Source organism: Molothrus aeneus, chromosome 5 (assembly GCF_037042795.1).
Source record: "Molothrus aeneus isolate 106 chromosome 5, BPBGC_Maene_1.0, whole genome shotgun sequence".
Taxonomy (NCBI): domain Eukaryota; kingdom Metazoa; phylum Chordata; class Aves; order Passeriformes; family Icteridae; genus Molothrus; species Molothrus aeneus.
Window position 1 is genome coordinate 61,333,706 of NC_089650.1, and position 25,461 is coordinate 61,359,166.

Consider the following 25,461-nt stretch of genomic DNA (forward strand, 5'->3'; position numbering starts at 1 on the left):
TCATTGGATTCTGGTGTGAGTTGTTTTGACTCTGGCCAATCAGGGCCAACCTGTGTTGAGACTGTGGAAAGAGTCATGAGTTTTCATCATTATCTTTTTAGCATTTACTAAGTATCCTTTCTGTATCCTTTAGTATAGTATAATCCTCTTTAATATAATATAGTGTTCTAAAGTAACAAATTAGCCCTCTGAGAATATGGAGTCAGATTCATCATTCCTGCCTTTGTTGAAGCATTCCCTGCAAATACTTCTAAGTACTTCTTAGAACAATAACTGCAAATGGACAAACACTGAATGAATTAATGGAAATTTAAAAAAAAAATATTCAAAATTGTGTCCTTGTCTCTCATGTATGTCAAACTCCAGGTTTTCAATGTATACACTATTTTTACCTGGGTTTGTATTTTTAGGAGGATGGCATTGTGGATTTTAAGCTTAGCACTGTCTTCACTTAGTTCACTGAGTGTATTGCCTCTAAATTCAGTGAAAACAGTATGAAATCTGTGAAATGCATATGAATAATTCTCCAACACTGATTTTGTCAAGAAATGCACTGACCTGATATGGGAATCTGCGGTTTATCTGTACATGAGCTAGGCTAAAGCCAGTTCCACTGAGAAAAGGAAATTCATTCTGGGTAATGTTGCAGAAACTTGAATTCAGGCCTCAGGAAGCAAGAAAGAGGCAAAGTGCAGAGGATCTCTCTGCACTGTGGTGCACAGCACAACCTGGCTAGCAGCAAGTCAGAAAGGCTGAAAATAATTTTGTTGCTGAGAAGCCTCAAAAGGAGTCATTTGAGAGAGCACCCTCAGACTCCCTCCAAAGCAACAGAGCTTGGACTGGGGGAAAGCAACTATGTTCTTATGTCTGTACTGTGGCAAATTGTTTTATTTTGAAGAAATCACTTTTGGTAAATTAATCAAATATGCTTATCCTCACAGCTTTCCATAGGCATAATTTTTTCAATTGTTTGTTTGTGATCCTGAGGCTGATGTTGGAAGAAGTGAGATTGTCCCTGAGCTAGAGAAGACAAATGAGCCCCCATCCAATTTGGAGCCTCCTGCTCACATGCCACACCAGCAGTTATGTTCACTTGTCCATGCTGCATCTTAACAGCAACATAGAAGCCACAGCTGATGTTCTGTAAGCAAGAAATTTAATGCTCAAAAAGTGTATTAATTTAATCCAACAAATTCACACAATTTATATTAATTTAAAATTATTAAGTATATTGTGTGTGTGATTTCAGTAATAGGATAAATATGTTTTACTCCATTTACTAGGTAGGCTGAGTTCAGGTCAACAGAGGCTAAAAGTAACTAGTTTCTGAAAGTTGTTTCCTTAGATGATAAAATTTACATCAAAGGAGTTGTGTAAAAAATTCAGCCTAACATATGATGTCTTTCTCGTGTGATCTTCAAGCAGAATCTGTTAAATAGTTGTACCTGTGTGTGACTGGCCTCACTTAATGAAAATGGAAAACTAAGTCACAGAGAGGAACATCATGATTAAGAGAACAAGAGACTTTTTTGTCTAAGCATTGCATACTAACCAGTGGATAGATACAAATTTTTTGACAGTGAGACACTCAGCACACAGCTGCACAGCAATGTGGAAATGGCACTTTCAAAGCTTGCTCTTGCCAAGCAAATGAGCAGATTGCTGTTTTGGAAGAACAACTCTTGTTTCTGAACAGATTAGAAATAAAATGAAAGCAGAGCTAGAAATACACTTTTGGTCCTAAATAAAGCCACTTTTTATTTGCAAGAATATAAATCATTCAGTACATTTTATTTTTTAATCAGTCTTGGAGTGAAAAGAATTGCATTTTAAATTCTAGTTATATATAAACAACAAAAGGTTACTGTGGTAGCTTCCCCTGATTTATTTTCATGTTATCCTGAAGGCAAATTGTTCATAAATGAGACAATATTTCTTTACATAGATCAGAGATACGAGTCATGTGTTCTCATAATGATGAACAATTCTCTACCCGATCACATAAACTGATAACTGCTCATATAAGACTCAGTCCCACAAAGCACACCTGCAAATCTTATTGTCTTAAATGGAAGTTGAGAATATTAAAAATCTTTCAAGATAGAACTTGCAAAAAGAGATGTTTCTAAGGCTAGGTCCAGCAAACCACACAGACATGTGGTTGCTGTGGGGGTAGAGAAAGGAATAGGAATTTACCCGATATCTGAAAGGACTGGAACCCATCAAGTTGGGTTTGGAGAGTGATTTTGTACTGAATCACAAATGTAGTAATATTATGTAGATCCTTTGATAGGTAGTAGAATTTCCATATGTTATAGGATACATGAGATATTAGGATAATGCAGCACATCCTGAATGCCTGGAGAATGAGTGGTATATCTGGGAGTCTAAAACAGCACTAGAAGCTTGCCATTTCTAGGCAAGTGAATCTCACCATGGTGTAGTTTGATGTAAATGACATAGGTCCTGAAGCAGTAGAACAATTTTTGTTCTGCTATGACTCTTCAGGAAAGCTGGTTGGATTCAATGTAGGAATGAAGCTGTACTGCTTCTGGATGAGCTCCTGCCTCCACACATAGCACAGCTCTCATGCTCACACAAATGAATTGTGATTCTAAGAACCACAGAATGCTCTGAGTTGGAAGGGACTTTAAAGATCATCTAGTTCCAACCCTCCTGCCATAGTTTCTCCAAGACCAGGTTGCCCCAAGCCCTGTTCAACCTGGCCTTGAACAAGTCCAGGGATGGGGCGCCCACATCTTCTCTGGACAACCTGTGTCAGTGTCTCAACACCTTCACAGTAAAAGATTTCCAACATCTAATCTCAACATATGCTCTTACAGCTTAGAGCCATTACCCCTTGTTCTATCACCACATGCCCTTGGTGAAAAGTTCCACTCCAGCTCTCTTTTAGCCCCTTTAAATACCGAAAGCTGCTATAAGGTCTTCCTAAATTTTTCTCTTCTGCAGGCTGAACAGTCCCAGCTCTCTCAGCCTGTCTTTATACTAGAGGTACTCTGGTCCTCTGTTCATCTTTTTGGCCTCCTATGGACTTGCTCCAAACAGGTGAGATCCTCATGTGGGGGACCCCAGAGCTGGACACACAGATCATTGCACTGTGCAGCGCTGAGTTGCACTCGGTCATTGAAATCACAACACCACTGGGGGTGAGGCACTTGGATTCAAAGTTTTAAGCAAATTTCCCCAAAATCTACCTTCAGTTACCTTGAAGAAGCTTAAGGTCACCTTGTAAATACAGATTCCTTGAGGTGTCCAGAGTTACACTCCTGGTCATGCTGATACCCTTTAATTAAAAAATCAATTTTTAGACAATGTCTAAAGAGCATAACCCAGAAAGACATTGTTCCTCTACCTAATACTAGGATTTAATGTCCACATTTATGCTGGGCACATCTAGCACACTTAAAAGATCAGGTGCAAGTACAATTTTCTTCAACAATTTGGCCAGAGAAAATATGTGCTACCTAAAATTTTAAAAATATTCTAAGGGCTAAACCTGAGGAATAGCAGACATGAGGTCAATTTCATTTTCTGAATGGATTGAAATGAAGGTTTTTCTACTTCTGTAATGAGGTCTAATCACAAGTTATTAGCTACTAGATTGGTAGAGAAGGATGGATGCTTTATCCATTTCCTGTTGAAGCTGTTCAAAAAAATATATAAATATTTAATATTTAATAAATTATACAAACTGTTCCAGCCCATGATTTAGAAACCTTTGGCTTGTCCCTCATGTGGGAGTGACTAAGGGTTTCAGTTGAGCAGAACCCTTCCTTTTACTGAGTTTCTATAGGTTTCAGTGTCAAAAAACAAAAACAAAAGCCCAAAACCAAAATAAAAACAAACAAACCACCAAAAAAAGTTACTTCTTCGGTAAAGATCTTGCATAAAGTAAAAAATCCAGAGACAAAGAGGATGAATTATTCAGGGTGAATATATTGCTAGTACTCAGCACATAGAAAAAAAGAGAAGGGACCTTTCCTATCTTTTGGTAAAAACAAATCTTCTGGAGCACTGATCCATAAATTTGAGAAAATGTTATCGTTTGTGTTGTAGTGCTTTTCCATTTTAATCTAAACTCTCAAGACCATAACTAAACCCACCCCATTGCAGTACAAAGAGCATTTTACTCAACAAAGGAAAGACTACTTCAATATTTACATACTCCTATATGGCACTTCACTTTACCTCTAAAAGCTTTAAAGCAAGTCTGCACTGCTGAATTACATTTCATAAGAGAAAAAAGTCTGATTTCTTTCTGTTTTAAAAGCTGAGAACAAACCTGCTGGTTTGCTATCTGTCTGACAGAGCTTGCTGGCAAATGTTTAAACTGATCTTGCTTACCACACCATCTCTTATAGCAGATCTACTTTGGTGAATTTATTCATACTGTATCTTGTTTGACAAAATGGATTCTATTACACATTGGTCTAACAATGTTAATTATATTCCTAATAGGCAATTTCTTGGATATTTTAATGAGCAGTATATAATTCTAACTTCCAAGATTATTTTAGTCATTTCTTCAATTAGAAAAAAAAGTCACTCAATTTTTGTTAAAATATTTTTTAAATAAAAAATTATTGATAACTTAAATATGCTTGGAAAATTAAATGCCAAAAAATCTCAACAGTGCTCCACAGCAACCAGATTTTATGGTGACATTTCATTTATAACACACTCTCAGAATTTAAGCATATTTTGAGCAATATATCATTTTGGACCTTCAATACAGACAAATACCATTGCAAATTTTCAATCTTTTCTATTTTTCTCAGGGAGTGACAAAGCTGCTGTTGCTCTGCTCTGTTCTTCATAGCATTACATCATCACAACTGCACATGTCTATTGCCTTTGCCCTTTTTTGCCCTCATAAAAATCTTTGGCTCCCCTTTTAAATTCTTCAGAAATATAGTCTCACCTCCCACACTACTTCATGCTGCAGATCACTCTTCCAGCAAAGATGTTTTCCAGATGCAGGGCACTGACAAATGAGCCCACATAAGGTGGATGTCTCAGTGCTGCTTTACAGGAAGAGTTAATGGCTGGGGTTGCCTTCTGTCCCCATCAATAATGTGAAAGGCCACTGATATAAAGTCTAGGTAATGTGAGCACCTGAATGACATCTTATGCTTCAAATTATTGGCATAGTCTTGAATACAGATACTGCAGTGGAACAAGTTTTACAAGAACTTTGGGAACCTTATGTAATTTTAATTAATTTAGCTTTTTTGCTATATTGCTGACAAGTGATAACAAAATCTGCTTACATGTGACAAGAAAGAGACAGAAACAAAAATGAGAAAAAATAAAAAGAGACAGAGAAGAGCTTGAAATATCTGTGACACAGTTTATGAACTACAGGTCAATTGTAAGACCAGGAAATCTATGTATCTTCTGTTATAAAACACTGGTACTTTAAGGCAAATATTTATTTGAGGGTACTCTAAAGACTCATCCATCACAAGGACAAAAGTATAAACTTACAAGTGGTTGAATCTTTTCTGACAGGGTTAAGACCTCTAACTGGCAATATTCTACATAAACTTAGTAGAAAGCAGAAGATTTCTTCCCAGGATAAAAAAAAAAAATAAAATTCACCTAAACCCCCAATTCTGCTGAATATGAGATTAACAATTTTTATTTTTCTATGTTTACTGTCCTTAGCTAAATATAACCCTGTAAAAATAATTATAGAGTCATGACAGAGATTGTCAGGTAATGGAAAGTTGCATTAACTCGGGTCAAACAGCAAGGAACTGAACTGGTAAGGAAGTAGAAAAGGGAACAGTGTTAACTGGCCAGAGGTGGCCAAAGTAAATCCTCCTGCATGAGATTTGGTAGCAAAATCTGAGATGAGAACTGTAATAGCAGAATTAATTGCAAAAAGTAAACTAACTAAAAAATCCAGGGTAGTACTAATGCTGAAAGATACCAGTGTAATTTTTAAACACTGTTCTTAAGATAATTTAGTGTTTTATTGGGAGAAGATGAATCAGCAGGAGATAGGATTAAAAGTCTGTGAGGGAGACTGAAGTATGAGCTTTCACTGCTTGAGGTTTTATCTATGTGGCTGCCAGGCAGATGCCTCAGAAACTTGGCAGAGAAGGAGACAGAAAGCAAACTCTAGTAACAACAAGCAAAAACCCATTAGTCCATAACTACTTTCATATGATTCAACCTCTGCTCTTAACAGCAGGTGAGTTTGGCTGTTGAGCTTTATTTGGGGAATGTAATTGGCTTCATGAAGGGAGCTGGTGCAGCAAAGCCCATGAATAATTTTGCTTATTTGGTTCTCTTCCTCTAAATGTTCTGGATTTAGTGATCAAGTTTAAATTATAGTCAAAACTTCAAACAAAATCTTTCCCTGTCAGTCTGTCGAAATTACAGAGGCAAAAGTTTCTGAAATTAAAAGGTACAGTTTGGAGAGACAAGAATAGTTTCAATCTGTATGGAAGACAAAACACTCTTCTGGATTTTTTCCCCTAAGAATATTGGAAAAACCTAAAACTGGAACATATAATAAATCTTAGGAAATATTTTTGTTTCTTCTAATGCTACTCAGCTAATGACAGAAAATATTCTGTGTAGCTTGAAAATCCTTAACACAGCTAATCATGACAGCTCAAGTCCTAATCCTTGATATTTCCATTTCAAACTATTATATGTCACATACATACTGTGATATACCTGTATTATGTCACACCTAGCAAATACTTGTTTCTTTTTCCCTGGTAGCAAAATAGCATATTCAGTTAGCAACACTGTAGCTGGTTTGGTTTTAGTCACTCAATAACAGAAATATAACCATCACAAAAGACCAGGGTTTATAGTGGTAGTATATCACATAACAGTAAAAAAATGTATGCTTACACAGTATTCTGTAATATTTTTAGTGCTTGCTGGAAATTTCTATGGTGTACATCAGTTTAAGGGAAATAACACACCATATTCATACAAGCAGAGTTTACAGCAATTTTAAGATACATTTCTTGATTTACAGGCCGGTCCACTAAAAAAATATCTGATATTCAATTTAATGTTTCTAACGCTTGAAAAGAAATTAAATTCATTGTAATAGAAACTTGATGTTTTGGGTTTTAATCATGCCTATCTAGAAATGATGGATGATTTACAGATTGTTTTAGAAGAAAACCTCTTTGTAAGTCAAATGAAAGCAGTTACAGAACCTGCTAAACAGTCATGTATGTTGAAGTGATATTTGTTTTTTGACACTAACACATTTGGCCCTACAAATTTCTGGACCTTACAGGGTTTTTTTATAGCAGTAAAATAGGATGGTTTCTCATAGAAGGCCTAATCCAGAGCTCATCTGCCATTTTTCCCAATTAAATTCATTAATTTTGACCTAGGTAATCATACCAGTATAGATTAAATAGATGTGGAACAGTATAGGGAAAATAGTTCTCCTTCTGTATTTTATCTGAATCTGTATTTATCTGTATTTATCTGAAACAACAGAGAATCACTCAGAATGAGAAGAAATTTTCATAATTTCAATGTCAAACTACTATATAAATGATGCCTACCATTCATTATGCTTTTGATGATGGTATTTAGTTTTCAACAATAATAACAATTTAAAATATTTTAAATTAAGCTTACTGTATTTTTTTCTATATCTATTTCCAGTTAGAGTGATATTGCTTGCAGAATGGTGAAGAATTTTTTTAAATTCATTTCAGTATTAGATAGCAAATTTTGGCACTCATTCAAACAAATTTGCTATGGTAAATTGACATACTCATTATACCATTATACTTTATTATAGAAACATTTGTTTAGCTTACCAGTGGGATTTTATTGGAAAAGGCACATGCATCACCAAAGTACTATCTGACAACACAGTTCAGAAATGTGGTTGTGATAGAAACTATCAAACAATTGCCTATGCAAAATGGCATAACACTGTGGCTGTTATGAACTCCCAGGTCTCAGTGACCTGCATAATGTGGCTGCCTAAAACTTTCTAGTGACTTCAAATCCTAATGATCCTTTTTCAGTAAAGCATTTTAGGAGGTGATAATACACGATAAAGTTGTGGATAATAATATCTTCATCAACATTATAAATTTCTTTTTGAATGGTAGACTGCATGATATAAAGCTTTAGAAATGTGTTTTTCTATGAAAACATTCCAGCAGAAATATAAACTGGATTTTTTTACTGTGCAATTATTCCAACCTATGGAAAACACAAGCGTCCATGAAATACTCTTTGTGAACTTTATACACTTCATCCAATATACCTCCAAGGAAGTAAGCACAAAAAGAAATGTCCTTTTAAAATTACACTCACAGAAGATGTTTTACATTATGCTTAATATCTTAATAGTGTTAACAAGTGAAATAATCGATTTATAAAACTTGAGTTTTAGAAGGTACATATGGTTCAAATAATCACAGAACTCTGCTGATGAAACACAGACAGTCCAGTCTCTTGAGGACCTGATTTATTAAGGTGTACCACTTACTACATGGTTATTACCACAGCAGTATGGGAAGAGGAGAATTCTTCCTATGGAGAGATCCTGTGTTTTGACAGAAAGAGAATCTGGTGCTTTCATTTAAAATGAAGATGCCAAGAGTCAGGGGTTTATGCTATTCAAAATGACTGTTAAATTGAATTTCCCCTGTAAAAGATGGATTAAAAGGAGCTATCTCATGTGATTTTCAGCAGCATATGCTCTTGAGTAGGATGGCATGTGATTGACAGTGTATGTAAGGCTATCTGGAGTCATCAACAGGAAAAAAACCAGAATGTTTCTTGAGAGAAAGGAGAAAGGAGGCATTGTGAGAAAAGCAAAAGGCAGACAGAAAATCGAAATGGAAAAAACTAAAAAGATGAAAGGAAATTTTCAAGGTATTTTTTTCCTGTGAAATAAATTACTTACAGCATATGCAGAGTCCGAGACAATATTCCACAGGTGAGTTTGGAAAGACTTGCTACAGTTCACACACTGAAATAAAGTCAATATTCCCTGAGCATAGAAACTCTATAAACAGACTGAATAGACTTCTCTAGAAATGAACACTTCGTTAGTCCAAAGTTTGTTCTTTTAATTGACCAGAATATCCTCTCTGGAAAGATTTAACTCAAAGAAAGGAGATGTATTCAGCTGCTGCATCAGTGTCTTTGGAAGCCCACCTCATGTGAGTTAGCTAACACATCCATGGTTTGACCCTGCTTTTCCTGATCCATCTCAAATACTTTTAAATATTAGTGAAAACTGAATACATCAAAGATCTTTTTGTTGTCTTTATTTTAATTACTTTTTTTTTTATTATGACACAGAGCTTTATGAATGAATTCAAGCTCATATATTGCAGGGTTGGATATGTCATATTCAGCTTTTGTTTTGTTAAAAGTCTGCTGTCTAGTTTAAGGTATTTATCCAGCTGTCTTTTTTTATCAGAACAAAAGAAAGAGGCATTCCCAAACTGCATTTTAAAATTCCTGTAGAAGGGCATCCAAACAAATATAATCTGAAAATATTAATTTCTATGATACAAATTTTAAGAATTTAATCTAATTTTTAGATACATAATTAACTGTAGATTAATTCCTCTCCAAAATGCATTCTATAAATAAACCAAGGTTGTATTTTATCAGTGTTTGCAATTTTAATCACAGCAGCGATGAGCAACACATAGAAATATCTATCTTTTTTGTCTCTTCTTTTTCTCCCCCCAGTATGCCTTATTATCTGTAAAATTCTGGTTAAGTAAATGACTTGGAAGAGAGAGACAGAAAAAAGCTTTATTTCAATAGTTTAGGACATATTTGAAACCTTTCAGAATCAGTAATGCTTTGCAAATATTAACAGACAAAACATTCTTCAGCCATTTGACTTGGAGCTGGTAGAACTCTACACAGTTAATCTTAAATAGTGTAACTGGAGAATAAAAGTCAATAATAGGCAGCCACTAATGGTCATGTAACTATTATGAATTGTACTATTTACTGTTGCATATTATCCTCAAAATTTCATGGACATGTCCACCCATCCTCCCTTTCCTTTTCCCCCCAACACTATTAATTTGTTTCTGATGGGTTTTGCAAGACAGAAAAATGATAGTGCTTGTTTAGAAGTTTATTGTACTTTGATGTAAACCTTATCTTTCCTCATGTCACATTTGATTATCCAATGGAGTCATACAATAGACTGTACTGAATTTCAGCTGTGGTTTGTGCTCCTAAGCCTTTCAGGTGCTTTTAGAAAAATTCGCAATGATAAAAAAAGCGCCTCTCACGGTGAAGAGAATTCTACGATACAACAGAGAAAGAATCTCCTGAAATTACAAGTAACATCTCTATATCTTCACTTGACCTGATGGTAATCATGAAAAATCTTCCATAAACTTCTCCCACCTCAAAATGGAACATTGTCTCAGTATTACTCTGCCCTGAATCATTTTGCCCAGGATGTAAAAACACTCCACACTTATGGGTGTTCCTTCATTTGTTCTTTCTTCACTGTAATTTAGAAATTCATCTTCATCTTGATTCTTGGTTTAACACTGGGGCTTGATTTCAGATGTTTTGGAGTCAATCTGTCTTTTCTACTTATTTCTGGCTTCACAGAAGGTAGAATGTGAGATAATTTCACTGTCCTTTATTTCTCACAAGGACTATTGATGTTTAGAATTATAGATATAGTATGAAAATGAAGGATGGATACATCTGATTCATTTTTGTATACTGAAGAGTTGTGCAGAAGTTCATAGAGATCTAGGGATTAAATCATGGATACAGAGAGAGCTTTGGGTTGGAAAGAACCTTCAAAGTTCATCAACCACTGCCCCCTGCCAGAGCCAGGGACTGTCACTGCTTCCACCAGCTTGGTGACATCCACAAACTTGCTGAGGGTGGTCTCAATCCCAGAGATGATATTGCTGTTGAAGATATTAAATAGCACCTGTCCCAGATCCTCATTAATAGATTATGTACTGCTCAGAGCTGAAAAAACACACAGCCTTGGACAACCGTTTTCTCCAGGAATTTCCAATCTAACTCGAAGGCATTGCCAAAATAAAATTTTAAAAAAAGAAACCAAAATTAAAAACAAAATTCTGTCATCAAGAGAGGATAAATGAAAAAAAAAAAATCAATATTTACAAAATTCTCCAGGGTTTGAATTTACAGTGCAAATCTACAGGATTTGCACTGAACACTCGGCAAGTCTGCATAAAACTGCTGGACGGTTCATATTTTGAATGCAAGTACAATGGGTGACCTACAGTCCTGAGAATTTGCCCTCAGAAAAAAAGGGAGCAGAACACACAACAGGTATTGGAACTGGGAGAGAACATTTTTCAGATTCTGAAAGGATTTTTAAAGACTCTGGAAAATGTTTTCATGCCAAACTGGAATAAAAACTTCAAATACAGAGCACTTTCAAACATCAAAAATCTAGTTATTTTCCCATGGATGGAATAATTTTGATAATTTTACGTATTTTATTTTGATTAATGCAGTTCTCTGTTCTTATAGTAAGTCAACTAACATTTCAAACTTACATGGTCTTAAAACAAAATAGATGTCTTAATTTAAAACATGCAAATATCCCTTTTTTGCCAAAATATTAATCAATGGAAAAAGAATTAAATTTCTGTAATTTCATAATGCTTCATAGATTAATAATACACCAAAATCAAAAACCAAAACTAGAATCTGTACTGCTAGCGAAGAACTTCTAGAACTTCTGCATACCTTTAAAGTACCTATTATTATGCCTTCTCTAAGAAGATGTATCTTTAATAAAATTTTGCTATCTCCAAAAGCAATAGGACTTATGGAAAAACTGCAATGGATTTTTCATAGTAGTGGGAAGATGTAGAGATTGAAAGATGTAGAGAGATTGAAAGATGTAGAGGAAAATTAATATAGAAGACAAAATTCAAAATCCTTTTACAAAATTACAAGACAATTTCTAAATACCAACTTTTGAGATATGCTGGTTACATCCAAGATAATTGTCAATATAAATATGAAAAACGTGAAGATATTATATTAGAACTATAGATCCCAAGTGCTATATACTTAATCTGACAGCAATGTTTTTTCTTAGAATAGAATAGAAACAGAGATTTATATTCTGCATATTATTTTCAGGCATGGGACTATCTGAGGACAAAATAGTTTTTTAATACCTGCTGCATATTGCACTAGTATTTATACATCGGGATACAATTCTCTATGCCTGACACTAGGAAAAACATGTAAAAACACCATAATGAACTGTATGAAATAACTTGTCACAGAATAATATATTTATCAAACTGTCAGAAATAAGTACACTTAGGAATGAATAGGTCCAAAACATATATTATTTAACTGAGAGCTATTTAACTGTTTATATTATATTTCATAAATACTTCAGAGGAAAATGTTACACTTAAGTAGTTCTGCCACTTATTATATAAGCTTAACTAAAGTTCAAGGAATCTGTTTAAGAATTAAAGAATTGGGTCAAATTCTGACACTTCTATGATGTTATAAAATAGTGTTTGATCTGAAGACAGTGTGACATTTCTTCCCAAAGAAGAAAAAACAGGAGGCAAAGCATTAGAAAATACTCATACATGTAAATGAAAATGCAATATAACTGGTTTGTTTCTGCCAGTGTTATTCACATAAACATCTATTACACCATTTCTGATTTCAACAGGCTCTCCTGCAGAAGGATGTATCTCTCAATAACAACATCTCATCTGGCAGCCACTGAGAGACCACACAGGCCATCATGTGTGTTGTATGTATATCACAAGAAAGCCCCACAAAAAATGGTTTTCATTGCATCTTTTTCAATCTCGTTCACTTATCCAAATTTAGTGTATCATAAATATCAAACATTCTCTACTCATTTTCCACTGTTTGAAGAAATGGAAGATAAAGCTGTTAAACCACAGCACAATAACATATATTTGTTTTTGAAAAAAAAAAGAAAGGGAAAAGTAAACAGCAAATACTGCAAGGACAAGACAAGGTATTGTGGTGGGTAATTTAGCAATAAGGATACAAATAATGTAAAAGTCAGATCTATTAGTTTCAGAATAATCTGAAAAAGCAAATGGTGGAACTGCTAGTAGATGAGCCAATTAAAAAAGATAGGAGGAAACATGTGACAATCTGTTCTAGTTAGTGGGGAAGGGATTAGCTATCTTCCAGCTATTTCCCCATCTTCATTTTTCATAATATAAGCTACACTAAAGAACAAAGTTTTCTGCTAGCACAGGATGTTGATACCAGATCAGTAGCTGGATGTGTCACATTTGCAAGTGAAATATTTCTGTGCAACAGTAAAATAAAAATAAAAAAAGAATATTTGCATTTATCTCCTCAGAAAATATTCATCCAAGGAAAATATATTGTGACCCATAGAATGTGTGTTTTTGTTCATGTATGCAGGTACGTTTATATGCATCTACAAAATGTTATTTCACACAAAGCTCTCATTTTTCAAGAAAGCATTGCTCAGCATCTGAAAGTATTCTAATAAAGGTACTAAAAAATGATAGTACCTGCTTGGAAAATGAGAGCTTTGATTCTCATTCTATGATGAGAATCTATCTTTCCAAAAGCAGCCTTGGCTTTTTCTTTTTCCTGTTTCAACTCACTTCTAGTTTTTTTGTTTTTGTTTTTTTTTTTTCCTTTTTGAAGTTAGTCTCAGAGATACTAGAACAAAAATAAAGCTCTACTCTAACATTTATTAAAGTGCTTATTTATACCTGCACATTCCCATGCATGTCTAGCCTGGTGCTGCTATTAATGCCATTTGACAGTAACTACTTTTTTTCTGTTGTTATCAGTTTTTTTGTCTACGCCCATCATCATTATCTGAATAGCTTTAAAAATGCTAAACAGCTATTGGAAAAAATTACTTTTTCTTCCCTGTAGAATTTAGCATTTTGAGGATTCGTAGGTCAGACAGTCAGTGGAATTTTCACTGTTTTCTTTGTTGCTCTATTTAGAAGGTTTATTAAGATCAGAAGACATGTCCTTTAGAAGGATTTATTGTCACTGTGTATCTGTTGGTGGTTTACTGATAAGGATTTACAAGGCCTGCTCTAGTAAAGCAGCAGGATGGATGCTGCCTGTGTTGAAAACTGGAGCTGTGGTGTTTGCATAGATGCCTTGACTTTGTCAAGGCAGCAGTGCCCTCCACCAAGTCAGCTGCCCCTGTTCTTGCATTTATACCAAAAATATAAGCAGAGCACTTTAACACAAATTACATGTCTTGAAATGCCATCCTCTGCTTCAAGTAACTTGTACTACAGACATCTAAGGAATCCCTTCACATTAAATATTTACCTCCTTTTCACATTCTTTTGTCAGAGAGCTTTAAATGAAGAATCCAAGTAGGGCAAGTCTACAGAATATTAATGTAAATAGTCAGAAGTCCATTGCACAAGAGTTCTAAGAGATTTGGATTCATTTTTGCTTAAACACCTTTATTTTTTTTTTTTTCAATATAACCCAGTCTGGGCTTTTAGTCACAGAACACAACACACTAAATTTCACATCAAGCTACAAACTCTATGAAGATGCAGGTAATTTTTCTTGACCAATGAGTCTTTCTGGAGGGAAAAAAATTAAAAAAAGAAATAGAAATATATGTGTTTAGAGAATGGTGTAGCAAATCATGCAATGGATGGACTCAACATAGGTAATGATTCAATTTCAAATTTGCTCTAATATCTCCAGGCAAAAGACCATAGCAGCCAAAGAAGATGGAGTGACCACTGTGCAAAAGGCAGCACTGTAAATTGCTCAATGACATTTCACTTATTTATACCTGTGTAGAATCTTGTCCTTGATGCACCCTACTGCTGTTTCTGAATTATTTATACTGTCTGATCTAAATTACAGAAGGAATTATCCAATGTTAGGAACAAGAAGATATGATGCCTACTACGTAAATCCAAAATTCATTTGATTTATAAAACAATTTTAAGCTGCATTTAAAAATGTGCATCCAAGCCTACTAGTAATGTTTGCAGCCCTTCCTTTTATGACTGCAGTGAGCTGTAATGGTATTCCACCAACAATGTAATTTTCAGATGAGATGGTCCAGTTCCTTGTACTTAGACTAAAGATTGCACGCTCAGTCTCCACAGAATTTGGCCTCTCCTTACACATTAATCTTGTGTAATAAGTGACAGAAGCCTTCAAAATGTATTAACACAGGTGGGCCTTTGGTGCTTATTTGCAGCCCTGTGGAATAAGTGTGCTTCAGGCTGTTTGCACAGGTCCAGTAGCAGGGTTAGAGCTTGGGAGCGATAAGGTTACCTAAACTGTAGCACAACTAAAGAAAGTCCAGCCATCCAAGAAAATCAAGGTTGATTTCTACATGTCACATTTAAAAACTAAATATGTGTATTGCCTGAGGAATGCATTTGAGACAGCCAAGCCTGGTAGGAGAGAATGTTTTCAGAGCACTGTTTCAACAGGAGTATTTCTACTGGGAATAAATAAACTGCTGAACGTGCCTCATTTTTTAATGCTCCACAGATGTAAACTGTATTTGATTCTATTGTCTATAATTTAATTTAATGCTTGGAATGTTGCAGCAATATACAGTAACTGATATGCCCCTTTGATTGAGAAACAGCTATACCAAAAAAAGTTTATATTATTTTCCTGCTCTATAGAGCCTTCTTATTACAAAGAAAAGGTTCATTTTAGCACGCATTTCTATTATCCAATCTTTATTAGAAATGACACACAGAACTGAGAGCATGACAATGCCTGCTTTATGTCTTATTAATTGGAAAGCTCTTCTGTTCTAGTTGAATGGGATTTTTCTTTGTGCTGTTAATTGTGAACAGTATCTCAAAATGGTAGTTCAATGGAAGGATTTGCTGACTAGCACCATCATCTGTGCTGTGAAATTCTTTTTGTGAAAAGTTTTTCTCCAATTGTTTTTTACGTATCTTTATCCCCAGTCCTGTTAAACACCTTTAATTTAACATACAACTGAGTATTCTCCATACAAGAAAAATTTAGGGGACTGAAGAAATATTCAAAAATACTTTTCTCTTTGAAGTATTTCTAGTCAGAGAATTAACAAATATTTATATTAAATGCAGGGCATTAAATTATGACTCAGTGTATAATAGAATTTAAATTTTTTACTCCATATTATTTCAACACTTTTCTAATACATATAAATTAGAAAAATATTTTGTATTGACATGACAATACTTTGGTTTCTTTTCAAATCACAATATTTCTGCTGTTTCATAGCTGTTCTTCAGATGCTAGGCAGATACACAGTATCTCCATTTTAACTTTTAGAAGGGCTAGTGGAATAGTTATAATGTAAAAGTTCTTAAAATAAACAAAAAGTGCCTCTAAGCATATTTTTAACTGGTTATATACATTTTTATTTTTTTTTAAATAACCACAGCCTAATCATAGGCTGTTAAGACACCTAAAGGATATCTTAATTTTACCATAAAACTAGACCTTGACTATCTAGGTTAGCTAGTGCTTAGTTACACTGTGTATTAGATTTTGTTCTCCTCATGAATTAATTTTGACATAAGCAACAGACCTTCTAATATCATGATTAGTTATGTGCAAAGTTTGCTTCTGACAGAAGCAACTTGCATATGAGGCAGCATACATCTGGAAGCTGGTTGAAAGAAAATACATTTAGTGGTTCTTTCCACCATTGACAGAAAGTGTGAAAAGAGGAACTTACATTTTTGTCCTGTTTATCACTATTTAAATTGGTAAATACATGAGCAAACCCATCTGTACACATCATCTGCTTTTTAGCACAAATCAGCTAATAGGAAATCCATGTCAAGGTCTAGGATTTATATCAGTTTAATGCTGCAAAAATATATTATAAACAAGGAAAGATGGTGGTGCTAGAGTGCTTATTATTTGCTCATGCATAAAAATCCATAGAAATAATATACTGATCATTTCTTGACATTATAAAATAATCTACTTCCTTTTGAAGAATTGGAGATTGTTGAAAGCTGAATCACTTGCTGATAAGGATACCCTCCAAATATAAATATTTGCATTCCTTAGGGGATATTCTTCTCCAGAGGAACAAGGAACACTTTGCTTTGGCCTTCTGCCTAACTACACACCTCTGATGTGTGACAATCTCAAAATTCTTGTACAGCACATTGTACCTGTAGGTCAAGTGTGGCTTGTTAAGGGGAGACCAATTTCAATTAAAAATGCAATAATGGCATTAAAATATGCACTGCCATAGTCTCAGTAAGGTCTCTTTGCTGTTACTGTCAATAGGAGCTCATTGGGTTTTGTATGGTTCTGTGTGCTCAGGGAATGATGTAGTTGCTAAAGGTGTGGACAGTGGCTACTCAGCTGCATTTCAGAGAAGGAAAAAATGCAGGAATTTAAATTTGCTATTTACATTATGGCACTTCAGCCTGCATTTGGGAGAGTGTCAGGTTTTACTTTCAGACTAAGAATCTCCAGTCCTTTGCTGGCTTACTTGAAGAAGGAACATTAAAAAAACCCAAGAGATATATTTGGTAATCTTTATTTATGACAAATTAAATAGCAGAAATATGTTTAAATGAACAGAAGAAGCATTGCCTTGAAAATCAATTAATTATAAAGCAACAATAGGGTTGCTGTGCTCGATAATTACACAGGCCCACACTGTGCTCAGCACAGAAAAATCTGACATTTAGACTTCGTGAGCTAACAAACTCTGAAAATTATCCCAGCTTATTTAAAAGTGTATCTTGAAAAGGAAACTGATCCTACAGTTGGCAGGTTATTTGCCAGGTATTTTATTCACCTCTAAGTTCAAAAGATATGAGCCTCTGAACTTCAAGGCAGGGAAAAGCAACTTGCCTTTGAAAAAGCAAGGGGAATAAGGCAAGAAGAAGACTGAGCAAAACTTTTTATGTCTAAAAAAGAACCGACAACTGGGAAAGCATCAATTATTAGTGCTGGGAGCAATAATTGCTACTCCTAATGAGCACACTCACTTAGAAATATGGTGACATCTTTTAAGAGACAGATTTAGGGGCAGATTTTTAATGAGCTCTCCTTTGAGCAAATGAGCAAATAGTTTGCTGTTCCCCCACAACAAAAGAAAGGTTTAATGTCTTTTCTCATGAAACTTAAAACTAAGTTAATTTTCTTACTCTTTCTGTAAAGATATCTTTTTTTTTCTCTGAACTACTTGGTGAGCTGTATTAATTTTGTCAATAAAGTTCTGTAACAGATTTTGAAAAGCTCTTAGGCCTTCCTCTTTCACTGTACACCACACAGCAGATTCAGTGTCTCAGTGTCCATGTGGAGAGCAATGATGTGGTGTTCCTCAAGGGCTGGCACTGGGACTGGCAGGGTTTAACACATTTACCAGTTTACATGGACAGAGGGCTTGAGCACCCTCAGCAGGTTTGGTGACAACACCAACCTCAAGGTGTGGTTGACACACTGGAGGGAACAGATGTCATCCAGAGGGACCTTGACTGGCCTGAGAGGTGGGACTGTACAAATATCATCAAGTTCAACAAGGTCAAGTGCAAGGTGTTGCACCTGGGTCAGGGCAATATCGAGCACAAGAACAGGATGGTGGAGAATGGATTGAGAACAGTCCATCTCCTGGGGAGAAGGACTTGGGGAATTTGGTGCATGCAAAGCTTGCCATGACCTGACAATGTGTGCTCACATACCAGAAAACCACCTCTATCCTGGGCTGCATCCAAAGTAGCATAGGCAGCAGGTTGTGGGGTGAAGCTGCCACTTTACTGCACTCTCATGAGGCCCATCTGCAGCGCTGCATCCAGCTCTGGTGTCCCAAACATAAGAACATGGATGCATTGGAGCAAGTCCAGAGGAATCCATGAAGATGCTCAGAGGACTGGAGCATCTCACCTTTGAGAGATGAAATGAAATAATGGCTTAAGATGACATTTTTTCTTCTGCTTTAGTGGATACTGACTGTACTTTAACTGATTTATTTTTGCCATATACTCTACCACTGGACATTGAGGTTGCTTGTCAAATACAAGTATAGAATTCTACCACTGCTGATTGTCATTATTTATTGTTTCCCCTGAATGAACACTATTAGTGCTTGCGTGTCAACTCAAATTCAAATTGTTTTCATTACATGTGAAATGGAAAATAGACCAGCAATGTCTTTTTCAGTTCAAATACCTTATACTCCATATAAGCTGTAGAATGAAAAATAGTTTGGCCAAGAAAGATGAAAACTGAGTGTGTGGTGAAGAAACCAAATATTATGGCAAGAGTGTTTAGTGGAAACACTCTCTGGAAAGCCAAGTCTTTTTGGTGGGTAAGTGACAAAAGAGGTGACTAACTGGAAGGATGATTAATCCCCTCTTGTATAAAAATGTAAGAAAAAATTCTTGTGAAAGAAACAACTATCTACAAAACTCAAGTGGGAGATACTAGGAATGCACAGATTAATCAAACTAGGCTATATCCCATTAATCACATATCTTGAAGTGGAATAAAAAGAGCTTTACTTTACAACTTTTTCATGCACTGTTGATGAACTTTATGTATTTTTGTGAAGTAGCCAAACTGTCAGCTTGACAAATGTTTTCATGTGATGAAAAACCTCAAGGCGGTGTTATTTCTCTCGCGTGCTGATGACTGCAGGAAAGTATAGCATAAAAAAATTTCAGTGTCTGGTCTCAAGGATGACTTTGATTGTCTTGGCAACAAATTTTATGATATTTAACAAAAAATTTATGGGGAAAGTCACTCTAAATAGTGTCTTCCCTATTCTTCATTCCATTCAATTACGAAATGTAAATGAATTGAACCAAGAAATGGAATTCAGAGACTGAATTAAAATTTTTTTGCACTGAAAAGTGAACAACGGTGAATTAGCAGATTTATGAGTAAAACTAATGAATTTTAGTTCGTACTTGTTGGCATTATCTAAATTGAGTTCAGACACTTTTATCCTCAAATAAGATAGCAAATAACATCAACACCAAAGAGCTGCAGCTGATGCAACTACAACACAACCTGGAGAGGTGTGAAACTGCAACCACCTCTTCTTTTGAAAGTAACAATTCTTTAATAGGCCCTGCTAGTGTGAAAGAATATGGTTTTCTTGGCTGCAGAAGTATTACTAAATAAAACCATTTTATGTCTCAGAGGCCACATGGCATACCTCCATAAAGCTAAAATGTTCCACTGTCTTCATCTCCAAGCAACATAACGTCATCCAACCCTCCTAATGCAGAATAGCTCTTCCATTGTTTCCTGAACCATGCCCAAATATTATTTGGAAGAGTACTGTTTTTCAAAGTTGCCAAGAAGAACAGCAAAAATTTAAATACTAGGATTTATCACATGTCAGTGCTTCAGTGGTGCTTGTGCTCTGGATTTACCTTTTAAAATGAGATGTAATCTTTTCTAAATCGACTCTGATGGGTTTGTTTCCATTTAGGTAATTCTTTGTTTTATGGCATGTGTATTCTGTTCCAAAATGTCTTAATTATTATTTAACTGATATATTAGAGCAGAGTTGGGAGAACTAAGAAGAATTTCTGTTGTACCAGACATCTCATATGTGTACAATAAAGGCCCAGGCCTTTGCCTTTGCTTTAGACAAAACAGTAGGAAAATATTCACGTGCTACCTCATAGCCAAGGAGCAATAATAAGTCATGTCACCTCAGTAATGCTAATGAGCAGTGGTAACTTCAGTTACCATCAGCAACAGCTTAAGAAAAGCATATCTGTAATCTGTTAATTAAAATCTAGTTAAGAAGCTGCTTTGACATACTCAGGTTTACAGCATAGTTCAATATTAATAATCTTGTTTAATCTAAGAAGCATTTGAGTATGGAATGCAAAATTAAGGCATAAGAAATGAATGCAAGAATTTCAAATTTCATTTGAAACAATCCAAATGTCATTACAGGGATATATCCAGCCCCCAGGAAACCTGTACACAGGAAAGGTCCTAGGATCTAACACAGCAATCTATTTCACAGTGATGATGTGTGAAATAATTGCTTCAAATTATGGAAATTGTAATCACATTGAAGACAGTGACAGGTCACTTTTCCCCAGCATGGTCTCCTCATCAGATATGCACATGTCCTACAGTAGATATATATTGATAAATCATATTATATTGTGCTTAGGCACAAACTCCTCCCTAGGGAAAACAGCGAAGTTGCATGAACAATGCTGTTTTTTATAAGTAACTTAGCAACTGCAACTTGTTCTAATGCCAAGAACAGAATCTAAGCATTGTTGTCAGAATGTTGCATCAATTCTTTTTCTTTCTATCATCAGAGTCTCCATACCCAGAACTGTAAGGATTATGTACTCCTGATACCCATTCCTCCTTAGAGTAGATCTTCAGCTACACTACTCAGCATAGGAAAGGAGCTGTCTGCCATGTCTCCTTAAGAAGTAATCTACAAATGATTGCTATGATTATAAATATATTATTTATAATTTCACTCTTTCCTCTTTTTAATGTGTATATATGAGCATAATCTATATTATAAACCAAAATAGTATAACTCTGCCAGCTCCTTACTCAACTAAAGCATGAAAGAGTTTCATTTTCATATGCCTCTACTAACCTTTGGCTTCTCACTTCAACTATGTGATAAATCACCATCTTGTGATGAAAAGCCAGCTTTTCTCATTTAAGAGATGAATAATAAGCTTGAGTGCACTACGGGATCAACCTTCCTGTGCCAATATTTCCTCACTCACATTTTGCTGTAGGCACAGTGCTACATTTTCCGCTCTATAATGTAGACATGCTGAATTGCATAATCCAAAATTAAACAGTCTAAACTAAAAAACCACATCAAAGTAACACAAAGGAAGGAGTTATTTAGCCACATAATAAGATTACAGATATATTTTCCGCTGCTTCAAGTCCACTTAGATAATTATTTCAAAATATTTTTCTGATTCTGAAAAGAGAATGCAAGATTAATTCTAAATTATTTCATTTGCTAATATTGACTGGCAATTTTCTGCTGACCCTGGCAAAAATCTGATGCCTCTGGAATAATTCTAATACTGACCAGGTGACATGGTACATGTGTTGCCCCACCTAGAGTCTTCTGATATATAATACACATTTAGAAGAATGAAAATGGATTGCTATTATCATTTGTGAATAAGTATGTCAATAGCATTAAAAGTTCATAGCTAATTCAATCAGTACATTCAATTGTATAAGTAAAACAATCCATTCTCTAGACTGCTGAAAGCACATAATCTTTTTGATGTGCTTCCAATCTGTGATGTGAATTTTATTTTAAGTAATATTGTATATTTATCTTCATATTCAGTTGCTCATTTTATTTCAGACTTTAAATTCTTCCTCAGTTCTGTTGTATTGCATTTAATTTTGTCACATTTTTTCCGTGTCTAACACTTTTTTTTCTATGTCTCTAAATACATATATTTGTATGGACAAAGCATATTAATGTAGCATTCAAGATATTTATGAATGCTGAATTTTTTTTTTCATTGTTGAACATTTTTGGATTAGAACTTTATAAAAACCAGTAAGTATAATTAAACAGATAAAATTATCTCCATGGTTTCAATAGTTCCATGGCCCATAAGTTTGCTAGAAGGCTGAAAAATTGTTATTCCTCTCGAGAAGTATACATAATCTACAAACCGTAAATCCTGTTTCTCTCATTTAATTTAATATGTTTGAAGATCATTCTTCCAGGAGAAGAAATGAATGAAATTAATTACTAAAAACACAATATTAAGAATCTAAATGAGGTAGTATTCTGTAGAGGTCTGATGTATAGGTTTGGGTATCTTCACTTACTCTTCATTGTTCTAAAATTAGTTGCCTTGTTTGAAGCAGAAAGGAAAAAAAATACAGATATAATGTTCCTAGATATTTTCCTTTACTTTACATTAATACTTTCCATTGAGAATGCATTGAAGCAATTCCACGAAATAGAGGAGAATTTGTAGATATTTAAGACAGAGTATGTTAAAAATGTAAAACTTATTACAGTTACAACCCGAGGGTATACAGGAGAAATTATTACATTTACAACCAAAAATATACAGGAGAATTCTCTCTAGACGCCAAAGACACTAAATACAAACCCACAGAGAACAGCAATGGCAACAACAAAAAGAACAAAACATTAAAAAAAAAGAGAAAGGAAGAAAAATGGGGAGGGGAGAAAGGAAAACAATGACTATAAAGAATCTATCTCATCTGCTGCTCATTAGTGCAGAGTTACTCAAAGATTAGATAAGCATATGATAGGACTCCCTGCTGTTTATACCTCATCATTGTTGGATGGAAGTATGTTCTCTCAGCATAAATGTGGCTGAATTTCAATCTGGTCACACTTTAGTGGCATATTCATTCTATATCTTTTACAAGACCTGCTGATGTCACATGGAAATGTCTGAAACAGTCAATTTAGGGACAACACAATCAAAATAGAATATATTTGCTGCGTAACTTCACTATTTGCTTTGTTCCTGGATACATTTATACAAAAGTAGTTTATTAGTCCACCAAAATTCACTTTCTTTTACCTCTTCTGATTATTAGATGAGGTTGTTTTTCTAAATTTGCAGTTTTGCAGCTACTTACTACTGTCTTGCTGCTACACTACTACACAACTCAAAATAGGATTTTCCTATGGCATGAGCTGTGATGAGTGGGAGATCTTCTGTGTGGAAGGAAAAGGAAAGGGACACCCCACCACACACTCATACTGAGTTCCGTGAGCCATCTGTACCACTAACCTGAGACTTCTTTCAGATCAGGCTGCTTCAGCTTTTTCCCAGAGTAAAAGTGAGTAACTCAGTCCCCTGATCTGCAGCAGGGACACCATGTGTTCTCAGAGCTTTGCTCTGGGTTCTGGCATCAGAAGGAGGAAGCTGGAGGAGTTTTACAGAGCTGTACAAAATTTCTGCCTTCTCACTGGGGAGCCCCAGTCCCTGGTCGGTGATAATGAAACTGCCTTGAGGCCTGACAGGGGAAGTGGAACTCAGCATCCTCACTGGTGCTGGGCTGGCAGATGTTTGCATCTTCCCCGTGCCTTTCCAACAGCGGTTCCCAGTCCACAGAACTGTTGGACCTATGATTTTATGACTGTCTTACCTATGCCTCATTCAGTATTTCCCAATTCCACCGGAAACACTTTGCTTAACAGATTTTAGGAGCCCCTCTTTCTTTTCATGGCCAATCCCACTGCTTAGCTAATAATCTCCCTGGAATCAGCTCTTACACTTCCGTTTTCTTCCTCCTTCTGGGTCCCAAAAATCTTGGCTGCAGCTTTTAACAGAGTCATTTGTTATGGACCTTTGTGTTCACATCCAAACATTCAATACTATTAAAATTTCATTTAGTTTATTTCAGTCTAACGCTTCTTCCTTAAGGTCATCTATTTTGTTCATTATCTGCTAATTTCTTTAGCAAATTGCTTGGTTTTCTGCCAAGCCTAAAAATGAGTGTATTAAAGATGATGCATTCCATGAAAAACCCTTGTGGAATTCTCAAAAAACCTCTCTTCAAATAGAGCTTCTGTCCGTTTTTTGGTTTTTTTTTTTAGTTTTATAAGGTGTGTGCTAATACCTGTCCAACCCTAACCCCATGGCTGACTAATAGCATCTTATAGCACTATATTAAATGTTTTATTGAAGTCTAAACACATTTTCTCTACTACATTTCATGTCTGAAGGAATTAATCCTATATTAAATAAAAATATATTAGTACAAGTAATTGCATTTATCTTTGATGAAACTGTCTTCAGTATCATCTTGTTTTCAGTTTAATTCTGTTTTAAGGACTGGTTTCTTCCTTTAAATTGAAGGAATATTCCACCTAAATTTAGCAAAACATAATGTAGGCATCTGGTGTAAAGTAGCCTTTTAGGTTCCAAATGAAAGATGTAAGCATATGTGAAGAGTAAATCACTTCATACATTAGCACCCGTACATGTACACAGACATCTTTGGAATTAAACTAGATACCTATTTTCTCTCTTGAATGAATTAGGATCCATACTTTTAGACAGCTAAATCAGCCTATAGCTAGGGCTGAAGAAGGTTGTGTTTTCTGACTTGAAGCTGTGAAAACACTCATAGCTTTTTTTTCTAAATCAAATGAAGAAACTTCCCTTTTATAAATCCATTTGTTATTTTCAATTTTGGTATTATTGAAAGTGATTTTTTTATTTAGTTTTGGCTCCTGTATGATTCATCCTCAAGTTCTGCCTTTACTGAAGAGTGATCTAATTGTCTTCACCTTCCTATTGTCTTTTTCAGATACCTAAAGTTCTTACAACTGCAGCCATTGTGGAGACTAAGATTTCTAGATGTTTTTAAAAATACATTACATAAGCACATTGAATGTGATTTCAGGGAAAACAGAAAAAAAAATTATAATAAGTACAGCTCAGA

At 35.1% G+C, this 25,461-nt stretch overlaps 1 protein-coding gene across 1 annotated transcript in view; it reads right to left on the minus strand.

The window, feature by feature from the left end:
• SEMA3E (semaphorin 3E) overlaps window positions 1-25,461 on the minus strand; it is a 131,367-nt gene that overhangs the window by 63,025 nt on the left and 42,881 nt on the right. The gene's annotated exons all lie outside the window — the stretch shown is intronic.